General features: G+C 44.2%; 1 protein-coding gene and 1 long non-coding RNA gene across 4 annotated transcripts in view; one reads left to right on the top strand and one right to left on the bottom strand.

Moving 5' to 3' along the window:
• Window positions 1–22848, bottom strand: part of LACC1 (laccase domain containing 1) — a 264433-nt gene that overhangs the window by 71542 nt on the left and 170043 nt on the right. The gene's annotated exons all lie outside the window — the stretch shown is intronic.
• On the top strand, window positions 16117–21388 carry LOC133271362 (uncharacterized). 2 transcript variants are annotated; one of them, XR_009744102.1, is made up of 4 exons: window positions 16117–16364; window positions 17378–17482; window positions 20140–20322; window positions 21038–21388. It is a non-coding gene; the product is annotated as an uncharacterized LOC133271362 (long non-coding RNA). The 2 variants fall into 2 exon arrangements; XR_009744103.1 differs by lacking the exons at window positions 16117–16364; window positions 17378–17482 and adding an exon at window positions 18697–19362 and having other exon boundaries at window positions 21038–21385.

Below are 22848 nucleotides of genomic sequence, written 5' to 3'. Positions count from 1 at the left end.
AGGACCGGTCCCAACACTGATCCCTGAGAGACACCACTTGTTACTGGTCTCCAGCCGGACATTGAGCCATTGACCACAACTTTTTGTGTGCAGCCATCCAGCCAGTTCTTTATCCACCGAGTGGTCCATCCATCAAATTGATGTCTCTCCAATTTAGAGACAAGGATGTTGTGTGAGACAGTGTTGAGCGCTTTGCACAAGTCCAGGTAGATGACATTAACTGCTCTACCCCTGTCCATCAGTTCTGTAGCCCCATCACAGAAGGCCACCAAATTGGTCAGGCAGGATTTCCCCTTAGTGAAGCCATGCTGGCTGTCACCAAGCACCTTGTTGTTTTTCATGTGCCTTAGCATGCCTTCCAGGAGAATCTGCTCCAAGATCTTGTCAGGCACAGAGGTGACACTGACTGTCTGTGCATCCTGCATCAGGCAGACGTGGCAGCCCTGGGGATCTATTTTGTGTGTTTGGGTATGATGAGGCATACATTCTCAAGGACTAGCCAGGCAAAGCCAGCTGGCCACTTGGAGCTGTATTCAGGACCAAATCCAACCCATCGGTCCTTGTTTGAGCCATGCTGGTGAAGCTGGTATGTGGTCATGGACCTGTTGCCTCACTGAGAGGGAAAGGATGTGCCCATCTGGACCACAAAATGAGCTGCTGGAAGCAAAATCCCCTTCCTACATATGTTTTACTTTTTGTAGGGTAGCAGAAGGAAGTAGAAAGCTTTCCAAAATGGGAAAGTTTAAAAAATTATTTTAATAGTTGAAGAAAGGCAGAAAAGGTAAGAGAGAGACTTTGAATGGATCTTTATTTTTATTGCAGTGGTCCAAGTGCAAAGGCAGGATCCTTATACACACCCACCTGGTTTCTACCACAGGATACAGCAGAGCTGACAGGTTTCCACCAGGAGGCTTAGATTCTGTTAAAGCAGCATTTTCTCATGGAAAATATTTTCTGTTGGAACATTTTTGGCTAACTTTCGGTATGAATGTGAAAGGCTCTGACAGAAATGCTACAGGTACTTCATCCATTAAAAGCACAGAGGCTCTGGAGGGGCGAGAGGGGGCTGAAGGCACAGCCCCAGCCTTTCTGTGGTGATACTGAACATGGGCTGCTCTGTCTGCAGCTACTGCCAACCCTAAACCCTGCCAAGGTGAAAGCCTTGGGGGCTTGAAACAGCAAGGCACTTGGCTGAGCAGGAATGGCAGTGTCTACACACGCAGGGCTCACCCCCAGTGGCGAGTCATTTGTGTTATGACTTTCAACCACATTTTAATCCGATTGATGGAGTGGCTGGAGATGCTGATGGGATTAGAGCTCAGCAGGATGATGAAGCACTCGGGATTTGCCCTCATGCCGATCCCTGAAGCACACCAAAAGGGAGTGGCTGTCTCTGATTTACAAGCTGCAAGAACCTGTTTCTTCCAAGACATGGGTCCAACCCAAACACAGTCTGCAGCCAGAGCTTGGTTTGACTTCCTTTTGACCATACCCAGTGTCTTGTGCCTGGTTTCAGGCACTGGGTTGTCACCACAGCAGACCCAAAGGCGTCAAGGGGCTGGTGGGTGTTCAATCCTGCTTCCCATGAGGTGACCTTCTGGATGGCAGTCCTGTGGGCACCTCATTTCTCCCCACTGATCAGATGGCACTGAAGTAATTCCTCTCAGGGCTGGCTGGCTCAGAGGGGATTATGGGCTGGGGTCTGTAGCAGGTATAAATCAGCCAGTGTTCACTGGCACCAGTGGAGAAAGGTGGATTTGCACCAGCTATGAAATTTCATTTATTGCACTTAAATTATTTTTCCCTATGTGAAAACAGGAAAATTAAAGTAAACCATTTCTACACCATCTGATTGCTTTGTTTACAGGAATGGTGCCTCTAAATGCTCCAGCCCAAAGGACCAGTGCTGTTAATGGAGTAAATTTTAAGTACAACACAGCAGTTATCCAAATGGCTGTCCTCACTCTCAAGTGAGCCTTAGATTTTAAGCCCTGAAAGAGCAGCTTGACACCCTGTGACCTGCCTGGTAATGTTCCTAATCTACCTCTTTATAAATGCACGCTCCCAGGAGGAGCAAAGAGGTGGTGGGGAGGGATGGTGAGTGCAGCAGGGAGGATCTCGCAGCCTTGGGTTGTGTTTGCGGGAAGCGGATGAAGGTGGTCACAAGCTAAGTGGATTAAGCCCAGGGAATGTCAGTTCAAAAACAGGAGCTGCAGACTGACATAAAGATCTTGGGAAGCGGGAGGATTTGCCGGTGACTGGTGCCAGGCCCCTGAAGGAAATGAGGGAGGGTCTGGTCTCTCCAGCATTTCCTATGCTGGCTGCAGGCATGGGCTGGAGATGCCCGGGGGGATCCTCTGCCTGGCTCAGAGCCCTGCAGCTTGCATGCATCTGCAAGAGGCAGCTGGTGGAGCAAAACCAAAGCAGGGTCCTCCAGGGGTGGCTGCAAAGAGAGGGTGCTCCTTGCCTGCCCCTCACCCTTGCCCATTCCCAACACCAGGCCATCCTCCAGAACAATGGCAGAACCTCGAGTTAAAAATAAGATTGAGACACATTAATTAAAAAAAAAAAAAAAAAAAGGAAAAGAGAAAAAGAATGCTAATAAAATAACCATTAAAATAAGGGACAGTTAAAAACAAGATTTAAAAAATAAAGCAATAAGAATTAACATCCCATTCTTGTGCCTTCTCAGACTTTTTATTCCTTCTTTTCTTGATGCGGAGGCTAATGTTCTTCAGGACAGCAGCTGGTTTTGTGTCTTGTGCATTGAAAGAACATCTCCAGGGCCTTACTAGTCACAGCAATGCCCAGGCTAATGACGCTTCTTACTCCTTAATAATATCTGTCATTTTTTGAGTGTTATTTTTGCACTTTGCCCCACTTGTTTTCCTCACACATACTGCTGTTAAGTGTGTCTTTAAAAAGTAGTTGCCCTTACAATCTGAAGCATCTGTTGACTGCATGTTTGCTAACTCAAAAGGAGCTAAATGGGCTTTTGACCAAATGTTAAAGAAATTATTGCTTTTTGGTCCAGTTTTAATCGTGTTAATGGTTTTAAGTTTGAAGCTAGTAAGATGCACAAATTAAAGCACTACATGAGGGGTAGTGACTCTTTCAAACTCTTAATGTTATTATGATAATAAGCATAACTTGATTTATTTTTTCTTTCCTAGATTTAGGTCTGCAAAAAAAGCCCTATTGGGTTTCATGTGCATAAGATCCCTGCTATATAACGGCATCTATGCTCTCACATCTGTTTTCCGGCCCCCAAGAAAGGTTTGCTTTTTCTTTTTGTCCTAATACTGCGGGAGTTACCAGCTTAGGGATGGAAACAGGTCTGAAAGTCTCCAGGAAGATAATGCTTGGGAAGACAGGTTTAAGCTAAATAAGAAAGCAGATTTCATCAGCCTTCTTGGAAATAACCTGACTTGTGATCTGTTTCTAAATATGGCCTTTGTGTTTTCCATGTACAGGAAGTGATGAAAATGGCAGCAGTAATCCCCAGTGAATTTGGACACGCACATCGGGGGCTGAATGCCTTTGTTTGTTATATGGCCACGGTAAGTAAGTTGGGTGTTGTAAACATGACTCATGACAAGTTTAATTAAGACAACAAACATGGGAAATGTAGCAGAAGGTCACGCAACTTTCTTTACAGGTTTGGCAACTGAAGATTTTTCTGAGAGATTTGAATGTGCTGCACCAGCACAGATATAAATACAGGTTTTATACTGGTTTTCTCTTTCCCTAAATGATCTTTACCGTTTTTTTGGATGGTGCTAAAATAGCCCAAATAGAAAATAAACCTGACCTTATGCATTAGCTGTGAACATATGATAAACTCCTGCAGTCAGTTTGGTTCTGCCCCAAGAATGACGAATTTACTCCTGGATGAATCAGAATGAATGTATCAGACCCTCAAATACCCACCTGTCAATGCAGGGCTTCCCTGTTCTTAGACTTTCAAAGGCACATTTGTTGTTCCAATAAGCACACTCACTGATGGAGCAATTTGTTCCAGACTTGTTACCTGAGCTTTGCCTCTTTTCAGGCATTGTGTGGAGCTTCAGATTTTGGTTCAGACCAAAGTTTCTTCCCAAACCATATGGTGAACAAAACAGACCTTTATGAGCTAATACCTACAGGCACAGTGTTCTTGAGAAGATGGTAGTGATACCACCTCTGCAGAGAGGACGTTAAATCCAGGCACTGGTCACTGACTTAATATTTTGTTTATGTCAGGCACTTTTGGGAACTTCCTACACATTTGGAGATCTCAGTAATGCAAAGTTGCAGCATGCCTTACAAATAACATAGCACAGTATGCCAGGGATGAACTCCATCCACTTTAACATTAGCCACATGAAAGCTAAGCATCCCGTTAAGTTAATCAGCTAGGCAGTTCCTACAGTCAGCTGAGAAAAAGAGTTGGGTAGGACTAGCCAAAAGGATTGATCCCCTGCCCGCAGTACATGAGACAACTCCACAGGTGCCATTTCTCAACAGTGAAGATAGACAAGGGAGCCCTGGTGATTAGCTGAGTCTGATGACCTAACTTTCAGATGGCTAAAATTACATTAAATGAATCCCGGCCTCAGACACAGGAGTACTTGTGCTAAAACACTCCATCACAGGAAGTCTTGTAAAAGCACACTTCTTCAAGTCTCTAGACAGGTTTATACAGAATATTTGAAAAGTCTATTATCAAATAAAATCCTCTTGAGGGTTTTGAAGTCCAAGAGGAGCAGATTTGCACTGGTGTGGGCAAAACCCCCCAGCATGTGAAACTGTTGAGCAGGGCAGGAGCTTTTCAAAATGTAAGATTTTTAGGTTAACACAGACTCATGATTTCCCCTAGAACTTTGCTCTTAAATCCTTCAGAAGCATTTGAAAACTCCTCATCCAGATTACAAAAATAGGTATTAAATTTATCAAACCAGGAAATTGAAATTTGGATTCTGAAAAGATTTTAAGTCCCACGACTTGCAGAGTCTATCCCAGGATTTTAAAATGCACCTAGGTTAAAATTTCCGAAGTCACAAATAATGCCAATATGTCCTTGAAAATCTACCCTTTAGTATCTACCCTTTCTCATCCCCTTCAATTCAGAGCAGGAAAACCACCAAGTAGTTACAATTTCAGATTATCTGCTGTTCTCTGTGATTAAAACATCCCACTTCCATAAAGCAGATGTATGTGTTTGAGTGAAGGTTTTGCATAGTTTACTGTCTAAAATTCATGATTTGGATAGTTCTTCTTATGTGTATGGATGAATTTATCAGAGGTTTCCCCATTAAATCACCACCCTTTTATATTTTATTTTATTTTATTTATTCTATTTTATAAGCATTTTACTAATAATTATGAAACTAGATCAGTCTGATTTTCTCATGAAAACACTTTCTCATGCAACCCCAGCATTCATATTAAGCATGTTTACAGACCAGAAATGCATGCACATGCCCAGTGTGAATTTCTGGAGACATTAATGATGGGCAATTATCACCAGATTCTTCAAGAGCCTCTGTGCTCTGTTTTCCAGGGAAGAGCCTGGAAAGCCCATTTATTTACAGGGACAGAAAAACATTGCAAACATTTTGAATGAAGTGCAAAACTCCAGTAAATACATAAGGACTCCAAAAACCAGTAATGGGGAAAGGCTCTTTCTCCAATACCGGCATAGGCAGTCATGCCGCAAGAGGGAACGCTCCCAGCCATTGCAAAATGATGGCACATTGCAGTAATATCCTCCTGTCACCTCTGTTGCAAGCGGTTGTGTTTGGGAATGCTGCAGTTGAATTAAACACCACTCTCAAACAGATTAACCCAGGCACAGCTTCAGCCCTGTGTAAGTCCCTTGGCTGAACTGGTGACAGCAGGGTACTGCGTGGTGCTCAGTATGAATGTCATGTCATGAAATTACCAAATTGTGGACCTGGACCGTTCTGTGGAAGGCTCAGTCTGCTGCTGGCTTGAGTTGCACTGCAGCGAGCTCAGCATCCTGCAGGGTCCTGTCCAAGCAGCCTGGCTTGCAAGTGGACCAATTAGCATTGACTCACTAGTTTAACCGAATGTCCTACACGTTCCTGTCAAAGCTCCTTCAAAACCAGAGCTAAAGGGCAGATGAGCACTGTAGTGAAGGGGGAAGTATCATGTTTTTTACACCAGATTTGAGAGAAATCCTATTCATAGTCCTTCTGGGACCATACTGGCTTCTGAAATAGATTTCCTCTTGAGAGCTGAACCAAGGATGCAAGCTGGAATGACATGACTTTTGTGAAATCTGCATTCACAAGGGACAGAAGGGAGAAATCTGTATAACCACAACAAAATAGTTTAAATACCAAGCAAGAACGCACAAATAGAATTTGTTTTCACTCCTTAATTTTTATTTTCCAGTGTGACCAGGTTTTGCTTGGGTTTGGGTGGTTTTTTTGTTTGTTTTTGTTTAGGTTTTTGTTGGTTTTTTTTTGTTTTTTTCTTTTTTTTTTCTTGGGTGGGGAGAGGACTTTTAAAGATAAGACTGAATTCTGGATGATCAGAATAAGCAGGTCTTAACGTCAGAGTAGTGACACTGGTAGCTCTGGACACATTGGTTTGCTCCCCTGTGCAACTTACTCAGTGTGGAATGGTAATAACTGATGAAGAAAGGACTCTGAGACTCCAACTGAGTCAGCTGGGGCAAAACTCACCTTTTAGATAAGGAAATTTTACTTGAGTAAGAACTCAACATAGACTGGAAAATCTGGTCATGAAATCCTCAGCTAAGCTGATAAGAAGCCAAAATCCTTCAGACAGACAAGTAAAATAGGATTTCCAACCTCCTTAGTTATTCACATCCTACTAATGAGCTCTGGCACCTGTGGCAGAATTGTTAAAAGAGTATTGATCTCCTGCAAAATTTGGTGTGTAATAGTGATTTGCAGACACAGAGAGAGTAAAGAATCCTCCTCCCTTGTTATTTCCCAGTGGGCTGATCAATTGTGGAATGCTGGAAATGCAGATGGCATTTCCATTTCTCATTTTCATCCATCAAGTGGTTATTTGATGGCCCACCCGATCAGCTTGACTGGTTTGGTTTTGTTTTTTTCCCTTTTCACAAGTAATGTTATTGAATGTTGATGTTTGACACAATCATATGTTATAAAGTAAAGGTTTAATGAAGGGAACTGGTTATAAACAGTCTCTTTCTCTTGAGTAAAATGAAAGCAATTTCTTTTTGGTTAGTTTTAAAAATAGCCAGTGCTGTCAAACATATTTAGATTTTAGTGCACATTTTCCTTCTCTTTCAAACTCTGCTGCCTCCTCTACTGACAGTGTTACAACCCGTGTCTGCGGGCAGGACTGTGAATCAGTTTTCCGATGAGAACAGCCATGAGCACACCAGTACCACCATACCCAGCAGGAGCTGGATGTGTGTGATGGCACATTCAGCCATGGCAGGGAGCAAGCCACAGGGTACATTTAAAATCCAGCATTTTTACCTGACCCATCAGGGTCAGACCCTCCCAGGAGAATCCCTTGGGCTGATCTTATGCACATCTCAGAAGAAAAATAAGTGGTGTTGTCCTCAGGGAAAACTGCTGCTGCCTTTTGCTGAGGACTGCTCATGCCATTACAATCTGGAGCAGGGAACTGGGGTCAGCAAGCTTGTGTTGCACACCCAACCTCTCCATCTCCTTTGGAAAACCTACTCAGATTTGTCAAAGCAATAAACATCTATAAAAATATCCATCCCTACATAATCCTTGGAGACTTCTGAGTCCAGATCAGGGTTTGAGTAGTAAAGACAAAGCATAAGATCATGTACTGAGGAAGAAAACAAGATATTGAATAGCTGTTCATTAATCAACTGCTGGGAACAGAGAGAGGGGTACAATGGTAAAAAATAGCATGCAGTTCTCAAAATTAAAGGCTGTTTCAGGGTGCATATGTACAGAGGGAGGTGGGGGAATGAAGTAATATTACACAAGCAGCCTTAATTTACACATGCCTTACTTCTGCAGAGCTCATCTTGGTAATTCTGTAGCTGCTCTATGGATACAAGGTTTGGTTTTTTTTTCCTATTACATAGAGTGGTTTGCTGCCTTTCAGTTCCCTGTACTTTTCCGGCTTTATAAGATGTGGAATATTTGTGACTGCCTTGTGCTGCAATGATGTGATCACAGAGCTCTTTTCAGCTCTGTGGAAGAAATGAAAGGTTGCGCTCACTGCAAGCAGTTGCTAAGAAAGAAAGAAAGAAACCCTATTTTGAGCTGTTCCACAGAAGCACATACTGGCTTGATTGGTTATTGATTCCAGTTTTATTGTGGAGAAAGCACATTTTTAGCCATAAACATATGCAGCCACATGTTGAGCTGCAAGTGTGAAAACTGCATCAACTGTAAGACTCTGCTGCAGCCTGTGCTGAGCCTGAGCGTTCAAAAAGCTGAGGACCCCCATTTCTCACTCTAACGAATGGCACCAGTCTCTTGAGTCTCTTTTCTTGGCTCCCTCAGCTATATTGAACTTTGGATTCAATTCAGTTAGGAGTCGGTTGTGACTTGGATCTCACAGGCTGTCCCTAGACTGGGAAATTAAACAAAGCCTTGGTCTACTTTGGACGCTGGAGCGTGACTGTCTATTCTGTAGAACTGTTAGACTGGTCCAGCAGTTGGAAGTGGTGGAGCCTGCATGAATTATCACCCTCCCAGAGAATGCCTAGACAAGAGTGTGCAGGAGTTTAAGGGGATGTTACAGGCTTTTCTCTGCAGGATGCCTTCTGTGCCAGACAGCGTACATGGGCATGTTCAGTGTACTGGAAACCCATAGGTATACACAAACACATGTGTGTATGAATAGTTAGATATATAGATCGAGATAGAGATAGAGAAAGAAACAGAAATAGATAAACACAGGTAGCCATATTTACCAGATATATACAGGTAGGTAATGCCTTGCAATCTGTTTGGATTTCGGTGCCATACATGAAGGAGCAAACTCATATATTTTGCCTCAGAGCACACAGAAAGAAGGGATGTTATGGCCTGCAGAGTTTTGGTTCTGCTTTTACCCCAGCTAAGCCAAAATGGAGATTTTGTGGCAACGCACTGTTAGGCAGGGGCAGGAACAATATAGGCAGGGAACAGGAATGCCTGCAGACACTGGGCTTTTGGGGTACTCTTTCTTCAGAGCTGTGCCAGTTCAGTCATTAATTGAGAATAAATTACAACAAAGTACCTCCCTGAATCAGTGTTTGGAGGAACAGAGCCCAGGGTCAGGCACATTTAAAAAGAAGAGCTTTTCCCTTGAAGAAAGCCAGAGTCTGTGAAAATGAACAAGGGAAAGACTTGGAAACTGTTAGCTATTTCCTGAAGGCTTTTCCCATTCCTTCTCATGCAAGTCAACACGTTTTTTGCCTGGATGAGAGTGGGTATTCCTTTATTTTTTTCAGAAGTGCTGGAGATACCTTATTTTCCTTTTGTGGGAAGGTTCCAGACAGATCCTGTGAAGTTTCTCCATTTCTTGGCCTGAAAGAACTGAAATATGGTCACTCGTGTGAGCTGCAAAAGCCATCTGCTTGGGTTAGTTTTCAGAGAAGGGTTGAGGCAGACATCCCACAACAACAGAAGAAAAGGAAGGAGTCCTCTCAGTGTCTGTTGGCACTGGGCTACTGTTGAGACAGTTGTTTCTGAAATTCCTCCTTACTTGTGTTGCTAATTATATTTTAGGGAAAGTGAATGCAGGTCCTCAACATCCGTGTGTGTGCATGTGTTGTTACATCCGTCTGTCCAGAACAGCTGGGTACCTCAAGCAATCCTGCTGGTACTGGCTGATCCATGTTGAAATCTCCTTTTGGATTGATTTCAAGTAGGAGTTGCAGACCTCAGTCTATGCTGAGCTGCTGATCTAGATGTTATCATTTGTTATCAGCAGGATTCTGCTCAAAGTCTGTGATGAGCTGCATAACTGCAGACCCAGATTTTCCTTCTGTGGATGGCAGTAAAAAGGGCAGGGTGTTGACAGAAACTTGCCTGGAATATGGCCAAAGTGCACATCTGGATCCATATCCCCTCCAGCTTAAACCAGCTCAATTTCTCATTCCCATTTCCCTAAATATTTGATCTTCCTCTCTGGTCCAGTGAATATTTAATTGTGTATACAAAGTCAAACAGCACCAACAAAGAGAGATTTGGAGCCACTCCCCCTCATCACAGCACATGGCTGTGTAATGACTGATGGAGACTTCAGAGACATGTCAAGCCTCTGCTCTGACTCAAACAGCAGGAAGGTTTAAACTTGGGCTTTCTCCACACCTCTGTTGTAGGGTCCAAGCAAAGGGAGATATTTTCTTGGTCTTGCCTTGGGCTTTCAGTCCCACCAGCTGCAGTTTGGCTGGTTTTGATGGCTGTGTCTATGTTTCTGAGCAGGGAACTGAATCTGACCTCCCAGGAAATTGGCTGGTTTGGAGCCTGCTATTCCCTTGGATAGTAATTTGGCTTGGAGAGAGATGGTTGGAGGAACAAAAGCAGAGCTGGGAACTGAGCAGTATTGCTGGGGTCCAAGACGTCTGCTCCTTCCTAGTCCTAGGAAGGCCTAGAAATGTACCTAGTGTGCCCATCTTCCCCAAGGCCTCATACAGACAGAGCCTGGTGTCTTGGCTGAGGACTGAGGATTCACTAGGCTGCATTGGGATGAGGAGGAGCAGGGCATTGCAATGTTAGCATGGTCTGGCGTGCTTGTTCCCTGGTGACTGGCCTTGGTACCGTCTTAGTTAATACTAGACTCAAACACATCTGTGTTCCAGGGTCCTCTTATTCTTGATGAAGCAAGGGAATAAATTTCATATAAAAGTACAATGCCATTCAGTAATGAGCTGAAACAATTTGCTTGCACCATGCTGGTCACCATAAATAAAGGAATTTGTCTCTTTGAAATGTACCATAATTCTGTTTTCTCAAGTGCTTCTTTTCTGACACTTCAAACAAAGGCTCAAAATGGGGAGAACAGGATCAAACTTAGTGTTTCATGTTTCTTACCTCTTCACTAGCAGAAAACATGTTTTCAAAAGCAAGCCAAGGCCACATCAAAAACATATCATCCCATGTCCATTTCTGCTTAATGAGGCATCTTCATGTACATCAGTTAGCACAAACACTTAATCATCCATCCTTTCACTAACCAGTCAACCACAAAAATATAACTGACATTTAAATGGTGCAGGAGGAAACACCAGGCTGGAGATAGGGCCAGTAATTCCACAGTGTAATAAGAAGGCTCTCAAACAAACACCATGTGAATTGATTGAGGCTGAACTGGAAGATACAGGTTTTGCTAAGGTTAATAACAGCTGACAGCTTGACCTATTCTTGCAGTTTACGATACCAGCATCAGTCCTAGGCTCTCCTTGTCTCTTCTCTCTGTCTAGAGCTTAATGATGGTGATGACAACGTTGAGTGTTTATGAGTAAGAATCAGGGGAAAAGCCAACAAGGCAGATATCATGGTGGGAGTCTGTCGTAAGCCACCCAGCCAGGATAACGAGGCAGAAGAAATATTCTATAAGTAGCTGGGAGAAATCTCACAATTGCTAGCACTTGTTCTCATAGGGAGACTTCAACTTACCAGCTCTCTGCTGGAAACACAACACAGCAAAGGAGAAATGGTTTAGGAGGTTCCTGGTGTGTGTAGAAGATAACTTCCTGAGACAGGTGGCGAGTGAGCTACACTAGAGAAGGTGTCCTGCTGGACCCGTTTTTGTGAACAGAGAGGGACTTGTGGGTGATGTGGTGGCTGGAAGCTGTCTTGGGCATAGCCATCATGAAATTATAGAGTTTTCAAGTACCAAATGCAGAAAGTGATGATGAATTGAACTGGTGGCTATTCTCAAGTGGTGTTCCCCAGGGCTCAGTACTGGGACCAGTTCTGTTTAGTATTTTTATCAATGATCTGGATGAAGGTATTGAGTGCACCTTCAGTAAGTCTGTGGATGACGCCAGGTTGGCTGGGAGTATTGATCTGCTGGAGGGTAGGAAGGCTCTGCAGAGGGATCTGGATGACGGATCAATGGGCTGTGGCTAATGGTATGAAGTTCAACAAGGCAAAGTGCCGAGTCCTGCATTTGGACCACAACAACCTCATGCAACGCTACAGGCTGGGAAAGAGCAGCTGGAAAAGGACCTGGGGGTGGTGATTGACAGCTGAACATGAGCCAGCTTGTGCCCAGGTGACCAAGAAGGCCAACAGCATCCTGTCCTGTATCAGCAATAGTGTGGCCAGCAGGGCCAGGGCAGTGATCATCCCCCTGTACTGGCAGTGGTGAGGCTGCATCTCGAATCCTGTGTTCAGTTCTGGGCCCCTCCTTACAAGAGAGACACAGAGATGTTGGACTGTGTCCAAAGAAGAGCAATGAAGCTGGTGAAGGGTCTGGAGAACAAGTCTGATGAGGAACAGCTGAGGGAACTGGGGCTGTTTAGTCTAGAAACTCAGGGGAGATCTTATCACTTTCTATGACTACTTTAAAGGAGGTTGTAGCAACATCAGTGTTGGCCTCTTGTCCCCAGTAATAAGCAATAGAACAAGAGGAAATGGCCTCAAGTTGTTCCAGTGGAGGTTTAGATTGGAAATTAGAAACAAATTTCTTCCCTGAAAGGGTTGTCAGGCACTGAACAGTACCATCTTCCTGGAGGTACTTAAAAGACAATGTAGATGTGGCACTTCAGGACATGGTTTAGTGGTGGACTTGGCCATGCTACATTAATGGTTGGATTTAATCATCTTAAGGGTCCTTTTCAACCTAATGATTCTATGATTCCATAATTCTAAATGTCCAGTGCTGGATTTAGCCTCTGCACAGGGTTGAGAAGTCCCACTTTTTGCAGGTTGCCCCTCAGTCCCAGCAGGCTCTCCAGGGTCCCTCACCCGTGCTGTGGGAAGCACAGGGTGAATGCTGACTGCTGTGCTAATGGGGTGTGAGTGTGTAACGAGGTTTGTCATGTGGATATTATAGCTTGTGAATGTGTTTACCAGCTGCTTCCATGACCGGGAGTTAGATTCTGTCTACAGGGGTCCATTAGGAGACTTTTCATACTGTATTTATTCTTGGGGAAAAGACATTGAAACAACATGACCCCAAACTGACTAACAAACCTCAAAACTGCAGAGTTAATTATCACAGGGAAAAGGCACTCTCTGCTCAGTGCCTGCCTGGTAACGACACTTTCTTGCTCTTCTGTATATTTTAATCTAATGTTTCCATGCAGGTAGCATAAGGCCACGGGCAAAAACATTTCACAAGTACCCACTGACTCCAGACGCACCAGGTCTCTGTGGATTTCACAGTTGTTATCACTGACTGTTACCACCTTGCAGCTTAATGAGACTCCAGCAAGAGCAGCTTGAAGTCTCAGGTGATGTGTGTGATTGCAATACATTTTTTAAGGCCACATCCTGAGCTGTGGGTAGAATTGAAGGCACACATAAATTCTGTGAGGTGGAACCTTAAAGTGATCCTTATGGCCATGGCCTCTGTAGGAGCCACCAGACAGTCTGACTGGAGAGGAAGAGGCAGGCTGAGGGTAGCGTCTCATATGGACACCATTCCTCTTTAATGCCAGGGTTGGCCCTCTTCATCTAGGACAAGATGTGCACCAGGATAAACATACAAAGTGGTGTCAGAGCTCCAAAGCTGAAGCAGAAATAGGGTTTTGGTCCTAAAATGGACCTGAGCATAGTCATGGGAGGCTGATTATGTAAGGAAAATGCTGATGTTGGGAATCTCATCTGTTTGGGTTGTAGTTTCCAAAACACAGTAACAACTACAGTTAATAGGATCAGCAGTGGTGTTGGGAAGGCGTGGAAAGCTTGGGTGCTATGAGTGGGATTTATTATACCACTCATTGGATGGTGAAGTCTGAGATTCTCCTCACCATCCATGGAGAGCAAGGTTCTCTGGCTGACCTTATCTTAGGACGTGATGGCTTTCCCTCTGGAGCTACCTCTTTCTCCTTCTCAATTAGAAAAATATCCTGGAAACAACTTGCTCTGGTCTGGACTATGTTTCCCATAAACGTATAAGTGAGACCAGATGATTCTTACTACCCATGTGGCAAGGAAACATGCAAAGTGAGCTACAAATAAGAGCAATGGATGCTAGTCCTTGGCTTGTACTAGTTAATCCTCCCATGGAGCTGATCTTGGCTTTCCAAATTGCAGCAGAAATGCAACTGGTAAACAGCTGCAGTGATTTTTCTTTAGTACTTTGCACCAGGTTGTACTGAGCACAGCAACATGCTGATGTTAAGGGATATTCTGAGTGATTTCTAGAGATATTTTTTACTCTTGAAGACCAGTAGGAAGACAGTTTAATCCCTCTCCTATAATGACTTGCTTCCTCCACTTGTATACAAAACTTGAGTTGGCTTTCTTCTCTTTGAGCATGTTCTCCCTGTAGTCTGTATCATGAAAATACAAAGGCAGTAGTACAGGTCTTCATGCTTTTGCTGTCCTGCCTCTTTTCTTAATACTTTCAGCACTATTTCAGCTTCATGCTTGTCCCTGCATTCTTACTCTTATCTGGGACCTCTACCAGCTGCTTGCAACCATATCCTGATGCCATCTGGGATGCCTAGGCTGCAGCAATAGGATGACATTCATAATAATGAACTTCTGTTTCTGCCTTTTTTCTGGAGATGAAAGCACTAAGCAACTTCTCTGTGAGCTCTCAGGTTCTTGCAGGAACATGCTACTAACAGGCTGACTCCCAAAGGCAAAGATCTTTTCCTGCTCCCATGGATTGCTATGAGATGTGTGTGCACTCTGCACTTCAGATTAACAAAGTAGGTATTTGCTTGCACCCTCTGTGCCCACATGAGAAGAGCTGATTACAGAAATCAGCCTCTTACAAGTCTCAACTGTGTACTGGTGGCTCCTGCAACTGCATCAGGCTTTGCATTTATGATGGGCTAAGAGAATAGTTGTATTTTAGTCAGACTCTCTACAAACCTGAAGAAAAACAAAGCTGAACATCTCCTCCCAATGTTACCAATTGGTCCTATTGTACAGTGGTTTTGTCAGCAAGATATTTAAGACCTTAATCCCTTTCAGCTATTAGAGGGAAGTCTAAGACAGTGTGAGACTGGAAACATGAGTGATTTTCACTTGGATTTTCATCTTTTCTCTAGTGCTGTAACCTGACAATGGTGTTTCACAATGTGCTATTCCATTCACTGCAGCCTGCTTAAAATGAGGAAGGTGGAGGAGTAAGAAGAAAAGACTCCTTTAAATCTGTAGAGAAGCATTGGTGGCTGTAAGAGCTATTTAAAGAAGAAGTAAAGCCACTTTAGCTTGTTGATCTATTTCTGCACTGTAATTTATGCTGCCATTCACGCAGTGTCAGAAAGCTATTGTAAACCGTTGTATAAACCCACCCTGTAGGCTTGAGGGTCTCTAGTCCATGGGTCTGCCAACACTAGCATACTGGTGATAGGATAATAGCAGGTTTCATTCCTAAAAGTTCTTTATTTTGGGGGGGCAGGTGGGGGGGGGGTGTTAATGTACAAGAGTAAGAATTTTAATGAGTCCCAATAGACCACCCACTTAGCTATTAGCAATAGGCAAGCTACAGCGTATACATCCTGGTAGAGGTGAGTTTTGAGGAGAGATGTGAAATATAAGCTAGGAGCTTTCACAAATGATTTGTGGAAGGCACTCCATGAAATACCACAGCATTGAGATATCTCAGAAGAAAGCCCAGGCTGGGAAATTGCTTTGGAGTAGCAGCTGGGGGAAAGATAACATTTCTTTGAGCACTGCCACTCTCATGAGAAGGGAAACTAGACTAAAGATGTTTCAGGAGGATAATGTGTACTGTGAGCAACAGGGGAATAGACAGGACAATGGCATAAAGGAAAGATGCTGAGGACAGGATCCGTCTCAACTAACATTAAACATTTAGTCATCTTGGCTCTTTGTGGTCAGTGGAGTACGATACTTTGAAGGCATGATTCATCTGACCTGTTTTGGGCTCTAACCTACCTAGGATGAGGGTAATTACCCTTTAGACATGCCTGTTTCTTCCTACTGATTCCGAGGGGATCTTCAGACACATAGAAGTGGTACAGACCTCTTCTATTTTAGACATGCCAGGAGGTGAGACAAATCCTCCTTTGCATGTGTACTGGAACTGTGAAGGAGGGTATGCATGGCGCATGACCACACAGCATCATCCAAATCTGGGACAGCATCCAGTCACCATCCATCCTTGTCTCTGAGAGAGACAAGGAACCAGAAAGACAGAGGATGGAAACCAAGAAAGGAAGAGGTGGGGAAGAGGACAGGAAGATTTGCTTCAGCCATGCTATGCTTCAGCTTCCACCAAAAGCAGCTGTAAGTAGTGTGGGAGACATAGGCTGAGCAGAATAACACAAGGAAATAGAAACAAAAAAAAAGAGTTTTAAAAAATTTTGCTAAGATGTGAGCTTCTTCATGAGCAACTGATATTATTATAACTATCAACCAAAACAAGAATTATGACATTTTCTTATTACTGTTTTTTTCTGAAATTGCATTCCAAAATCTTTATGGACAATCTTAAATTTGCTGATATGTATATTTTACATTGAAAATCAGGGGGTTTTGCATAGGCAAAAAATAAAAAAGGAGGATTTTGTGATGACTGCAGCACAAATTTCTGTGAATGGTTCTTTAAGCTGCATTGCCAGAAATGTCATGAATCTGCTCAGAACTCCAAGGAAGGGAAGTGGTTTGAAATTCCTAACACTGCTTTTTCAGCCAGAATAGCCATTTTGGGTGTATTTCACATGAAGCACAGCTTCAGAGATTGATATGTCTTCATTCTGGGCCCTGTATTGTGCCAAGGAAATTCTCAGTGTTTAACAAATAATAATAGAAATAAGCTGTGTAAGCATATGTGAATCTTTGCTTTATAATTTTATGTGTAGAACAATGATCTCATAGACATATAGGAAATAGAGCAGATGGTAAAATGCATGTTGGACTAAACTCATGTTGGAGACTAAGTCTTATGGACAATAAAAGCACAAAATCTGGACAATCCCCTCCAGCCATGCACATGAAGAACCCCTTGCGAACAGACAGATCAAAACAGATTAAGAGGCCACCTTTGATTTGTTGTTTACTCCTATTACTGGAAGTTGCGGTACTGTGATCTGTCATTCCCTATGTGGACATTCAATGGCGTTTGTGCTAGAAGAGCCCTCAGCTGGGTTACTGTGAGGTGGGTACCCAGCAACGTTATTCCAATTTTGAACAGTGGAATTGCAGCCATTTCAGAGGTGTTTCATCTGCTGTGAAACTGGCTCAAGAAGGTGGCTCTGGGTAAGGTTTTGTAGCTGAATCCTGCTTTTTTTCTCCTCCAGATGTCTTTGTTGATGGAGATGGATGAATCCTAGTCCATACTCCTGTTTCAAAGCACGGGTTTCTCTCAGTGACTAGGGACAAGGGCATCCCTGCACAAAAGCAAGGTAAGAAAATCAGGCATAACCATAGAACCACAGAATCATAGAATAATTAGGGTTGGAAAGGACCTTAAGATCATCAAGTTCAACCCCCCCTGCCATGGACAGGGACACCTCACACTAAACCATATCACCCAAGGCCTCATCCAACCTGGCCTTGAACACTGCCAGGGATGGAGCATTCACAACCTCCCTGGGCAACCCATTCCAGTGCCTCACCACCCTATCAGGAAAGAATTTCCTCCTTATATCCAATCTAGACTGCCTGAGTGCAAAACTGCTACCAGAGGAGGAAAACCGAGAAATGGAGTCATGCCAGACTGCAGGAAAGTTTTTCTTTGTATACTAGCAAAACAAAGACCAGCATAACCTTACAACAGCAATGCACACAAACAAAAACTCTTCACAACATATTCCTTGCCAGAAAGTTTGTAGGTAAACAAAAACTGCACATCCCAGGTCTGTTAAAAGACTAAGCTGAGCCGAAAGATTCCTTCAGTTATATCAGTGCAAATATTATGAGCACAAATGTGGCCAGTTAGTAGCCCTTCATTGATGTGCTGTATTAGATTCATACCTGCCTCAGGAAAAAATTATCTTCTGCTGTCATGTCAGTTTCTATTCTCCTTTCTTTTTGCTACAGGATGCCTGATGGGCTATCCTGGAGTGTTAAATACAAGTCATTACTGTGCTCTATTAAATGTGCTTCTCTACATTGGGCAGATTATGTGCTTCAAAGACCAAAGGCACTCACTTCTATCCACTGGCAGCTTCTGTTTTCATCAATGGTAGTGGCTTCGGAGCAACTATCTGAGATTTAATGTCAGAATTTAGGGAGGAAAATGCTAGAGAAAATTCATTTTGCTTTACTTTCAAAGTCATATCCATTTTTTTTTGCTTTTATTGTTGGTAATAGATTTTCTTCTGTAGTAATGATGGTATAAAGTAATTATAGTACAGGGAAGACCATTTGAAAATGGGAGAATCGGCAATGAAAATTTTGTATTGGGATGCTGAAATCTCAATGCTGAGATGCATTGAAGTAATGAGATCTAGGGCTTGGGTGGCTGTTTTTCGTTGGTTTTGAATTGTGGTTTGTTTAGGGCTTCTGTTTGTTTATTTGTTGGGGTTTTTTTAAGATCAGTTTATCTGTTAGTAGGCTAATATGTTAGTTTAAAGCACAAAACCCTCGAATAAAGGGTCTAGATCCTGTCTTTTCCCTTAACCCAAGCGCATACCTTGGAGAAATGCCTTTGCACCCCTATTTTCTCAAAGGTAAACCAGAGACAACCATGTCTGCTTACGTGATAGTGTTGTTCAGGTCATACTATTTATAACCTGCACCATATAAGAGCACATCTCACTCCCTATTTAAATTACACCAGTATAAGAAATTGCAGCTTGCTCTGAAGTAAGCTACACAGAGGTTTTCACTGGTGGAAGCCAGTAGGAAGTAGGGACAGAGGGAGGAGGTGGGAGGTACTGATTGAGCAGAAACTGTCTTTGTGATCTCTGGAACTTGCCTTACTGATAACTGGAGGGGGATTTTCCTAATAGAAAACCTGTGAGCTATATGAGGAGGATAATCCACTTGACCCTTGCCCTCTGCTAAGCCTTCAAGCCATCATGACATTTCATTTCTCACCAGCTGCAAGGCCACTTATTGGAATTCATTTCGATTGCAATGCAAAGCCAACATTGCTCAGCCCAGGAGGAAGACCAGAAGGGGGATGTCGGAGCAGGGCACGTGAGCAGGGACATAGTGATCATATTTGGAGAGGGTGAGAGCTGGTGGCAGCGAGGATGATAAACAGGGTGTGTTTATGCAAGTGACCTTATTTATATCAGCATGCCAAGGAAGGACCAAATGTACTGCACTGAAGGAAGTGAGTCCACACGCATATGGGAGCGGGTCCAGCACTACGTGGCTGGTGCAAGCCCAGGCACTGCTTTGCAGGGTGGCAGCTTGGGGTTTCAAGGGCAGCTGCCATCCTCAGTGCTGGGGTTTTGGAGCTCTGTGCACTGCAGGCTGTGCTGCAATGTGCTGCGTGGCTATCAAGCACTGGTGGGAAGGGAGTTCTGCTCTGGCACTCACCACCCCTCCGACAGGACCCACAGCCTCCACAGTGCTGAACAGACCCCTGAGAGCGATGCATTCAAAATCCTAATCTGTTAGTTCAACATTTGGCTGCTGAAAGGCTCATGGACCAATCTGGCATTATTATTTTTTAATACTGTATTTGTTATTCTCTGAGTATTTTGGGTGGATAATTACCCAGTGTGTACTGTGTATTGCAGAATCCAGGAATATTTGCTTTGGCTTTTCTTCCTTGTTAGTTAGGGTGTGCGGTTGCTGGCCTAGATCTCATGGCATTGTTTCTGACTATGTAAATGAAATTTTTATACAAGCAAATAATGAATACAGACCAGAGAATAAGGCACATCCTGTGGCAATTTCACACAGGCAATTTTTCTTGCTAAAATCCATGAGGGGATCAGCAGTTGTGATTATTCACACACGTCCTTAATGGCGGTCCACATATCACTGATACAGGTTAACAGGCACCTAATAACCAGAGCTGACCGAGTTTGGTGGGTGCCTTGAATCACCTCTCTTTTTGTTTGTGTTTCCGTTCCCTCTCCTCCTTTCTGTTTGACTACAGAGGCACTCCTAAGGAGGAGAAAGAAAACCTTCATTTGAAACCGCAGGAAACCAAAGGCTGGGTGTAACCAGCTTCAAATCCAGACAAGCTTCAGCGTATAACTTCATGTGCTACTGTTTTCATCGTTTAGCATATCACATGGATGGGTGGCACTGTAAAATGCACAGAGTATCACTGTCAGAGGTATGGTAATATGTGTACACACATGTACACCTATCAGCGTACGCTTACTTTACACTGCAGCCGGTTCAGCTGTGGTACCAGCAGCAGTCCAGCTGTGGTGAAGAAAACTCAGCCTGAATGTTTCCTCAGCTCCCCAGATGGGCTTTACCGCCTGTGCCAAGACACAGTTTGTCACAGCTCAAATGGCACTTGAGCTGCCTGGTTTAAAGAGTTTATCCACATTATGGGTAGGGCTTTGAGCAACCTAGTAGAAGGTGTCCTTGCTCATGGCAGGGGGGTTGGAACTGGATGGCCTTTAAGATCCCTTCCCATCCAAACCACTCTATGATTCTCAAATCATTTGGCAGTCAGAAAAATTATTAAACTCCTCCCCAAAGCTAAAAATTCAGCTTTTTCCAACTATTTGAATAAGATTTTGTGAGTGTGTTAACACATTCATAACTTCAAGAGATCAAACCCTCAGCATTAAGTGTCACGAATGTTATATCCAAGCTCCATGTGTGATCATGATACTCACACAGCAGCTGTTACTAAAGAGTTAGCAATCCATTATGTCTCATCCCATAAACAGATTGCTGACAAATCTTCCTGATGGTCTTTTAAAAGTAAAAACGATCAAATATAAGAAAAAGTATTTTGAATGCCTCTAGAAAATTATCTTGGTAAAACACTGAGAAACACAAATTCCACTGATGTGAGATTTTACTCTTTGCAGGTGCTTTCACTGCCTGTGCAGGTCCAGACCTAAACTTGGGGATACGATGGGGATATGGTGTAAGAGGACATGGGTGGAGGTGAAGAGGTGGGGATGGATGCACTTTGCAAGTCACCAAGCTCACTGCCTCTGAGAAAGTGGAAAACCTTTTCTGACAAAGAGGTTTCCATGGGGTTTGAAGGCAAGGTGCAGCTCTGCTGGCCAGCCATGTGTTAAGGGACCTCTGGTAGGAGAATATCTCCTGCTGTGATCCCACCTAATCTTGGGAAGCAATGCAAGCCAGCTGTGGTGATGCCTCTGCAAGGTGCCTTGCCAGCCAATGCTCCCTTTCCAACACTGTACCCCATATCTGAGATTAGGGAGGACCGATGTCGATGTGAGCCCCCACATGTCACAAGCTGCCAGTTGCTCAGAAGCCCCTGCTCTGAATGGTGGTTAAAAATACAGCCCCATCTTCCATGTAATGCCTAATCTTGATTAAAACGCTTCCAGGGCTGGGCAGCCTGGGCTGCATCCTTTGGTCAATGCTGTCAGTGGCTCTTGCATTCCCTAATCCCTGTTAATATCACTGCTTGTCAAAGCAGATTTGTGCCTTTCCTGGAAGACGGCTGCCTCTTTAGTACCAACTGGGGGAGAAAGAGATGCCTTATCAGCCGGTGCCGGGAACAGCGAGTGGCAGACAAGAAAGGCATCCTGTTTTCTGGGGAGAAGGCGCGGGAGGTGGGCGAGCGTCTGGCTCCTACTATTAACTCTGGCTGTAAGCACGGCTCCTGCCCTGTCAGGATGAGACATAATCCTCTATTCTAACCACGCACAACCCATGAACCTCTCGTGGCAGTGTTTGTGGCAGAGGCACGAGCTTTTGTATCCTGGCCAAACTGGAGGACAGATTATGCTCTGTTGACCTATATTCCCCTAAGTCATTTTCAGTTAGTGCAGTAGTTACCCCTTCTGTTTGCACTGTTAAATTTCTCCCTGCCACAATGCTGAGCTGAGACTGAAGTGTCCATGCTATCTAGGGGAATTTTGCTGGCTCCTCTGAGGAGACAGGGAAACACCTCCCTAAAACAAGCCCCACGTATTCTCATATGCACTTGGAATGCCTGTCCAATTTCTACAGGGAAGCATGAGACCTGCTCTGGGTGATGGAGGGAAGAATCTGGTCCCCAGCCTTGCTGTCTTTTGGTTGATTCCCTGGGGGCAGGAAACCAAAGCCAGCCCCTGGGGGGGTTCACCTGGGGCCATCTGACCAGATGGCACAGACAGCTCTCTGTGACCTGCCAGGACTGCAGAAATTCAAGCTGGCTTCTGGCCGAAGAAGGGAAGGACTGGCAGAGGCAGTAGGAGGAAGACCTTCAAAGGAGAACAAGGGACGGTGTTGTGACTGGGGACTGCAGCTTCTGTGAAAGGTTGGCCACCCTTCCCCACCCCTCAGCAGCTGGGAGAAGAGAGGGAGACGTGATGTTTTGGAAAGGAATAGAGAACGTGCCTTCCTTCATGAGCAAGTTGGGAAAGGAGAAGGTGCCTTCATGGGGCAGGAATGAGGACTCACCCTGGCCTCCACTAGCCACATGCCAAGTGATTTGGGATTACTGAGCCCCAGCTCAGTGCAGGGCTTGGGGTGCCTATCATGGCACATCAGGTGAGCCACAGCAGTGCTGATCCTCTGTTTGAAACAGCCCCAGAGGTCCTGGTGGGCAATATGGGTGGCAATGCTGCATTAGGCAGAAGGCCACCAGCAGGTTGAGGGAGGTGATGTTCCCCTTCTCAGCACTGGTGAGGCACATCTGGAGTGCTGGGTCCAGTGTTAG

This window comes from Pezoporus flaviventris, unplaced genomic scaffold (assembly GCF_033815535.1).
Source record: "Pezoporus flaviventris isolate CSIRO_AGI_PZ_B2104156 unplaced genomic scaffold, CSIRO_AGI_Pfla_v1 ptg000025l, whole genome shotgun sequence".
NCBI classification, from domain to species: domain Eukaryota; kingdom Metazoa; phylum Chordata; class Aves; order Psittaciformes; family Psittacidae; genus Pezoporus; species Pezoporus flaviventris.
This window is presented reverse-complemented; position numbering and strand designations above follow the sequence as displayed.